Source organism: Camarhynchus parvulus, chromosome 27 (genome assembly GCF_901933205.1).
Source record: "Camarhynchus parvulus chromosome 27, STF_HiC, whole genome shotgun sequence".
Taxonomy (NCBI): domain Eukaryota; kingdom Metazoa; phylum Chordata; class Aves; order Passeriformes; family Thraupidae; genus Camarhynchus; species Camarhynchus parvulus.
In genome coordinates, this window is record NC_044597.1 from 1,646,385 (window position 1) to 1,647,406 (window position 1,022).

Genomic DNA, 1,022 nt, shown 5'->3' on the forward strand with positions numbered 1-1,022 from the left:
ATAAGAACTGTAACATCCCATTGGGAGATGTGAGCCCAGAGGGAGGAGCCAAGCATTGCTACCCAGATATAATCCAGAGGTTTTTGAGACACCAGCACGGCTTCTCCATTGGATTCCCCAGAGGAACAGCAGCTGCCTCTCCTTCCACTGGATCTTCAGAGGAAGAATACATCCTTCTCTACAGATCCCCCTTGCTCCAACAGAACCACCCCTGACACTGCAGGAGGGCTGCAGCCACAATTCCAATGGGACTGCTGCCAGCACCCTGACCCACAGGGTGTCAGGTTGGGTTCTGACTCTGTCAGTGTTGTTCTAGTGGACTGCATTGTTTATTTTATCCTTTTTTTTTTCCTTTCCCCATTAAAGAACTGTTATTTCCTGCTCCCATATTTTTGCCTGAGAGCCCCTTAATTTAAAATTTATAGCAATTCAGAGGGGTGGGGAGGGTTTACATTCTCCATTTCAGGGGAGGCTCCTGCCTTCCTTAGCAGACTCCTGTCTTTCTAAACCAAGACAATGCCAATCTTGGGTAACTCCAGGATCTTTTTCTGCTGAAGTCTCCAGTGCTCAGCTGCCATCAGGTGTGCAAAGGGAGGAGGAATGGCACCACGGCAGAGTGCAGGGACACACATGTCCCCTCAAGTGGTGCCACAAAGGCCAATATTGCCATGCCAGGCCTCAGGGATGAACCTGGACCTGCCATCAGGTGCCTGGTGGTGTCTCCAGGGCAGGTGGGAGCAGGTGCTTCCAGTCTGCTGGGGTGACTCTGCCATTTGCTGCACTGCGATTGGGAAAAAATGGACCTGAGTTGTCATTGTCATTGATTACATCTCCAAAAACCCCTCAGTAATCGTGGGCAGGGGTGGAAGAGGAAAGGGACTATCTGGGTTTGGGTTTCTCCTTCAAAACTACCACCCTGTTTTCTTTCCCTTGGTTTTCTCCATACCCACCTGTGAGGACACCCTGCTCAGAGACCACAGCACCACAGCCTGGGAGCTAAACTTTTATTGTGCACAACTTCC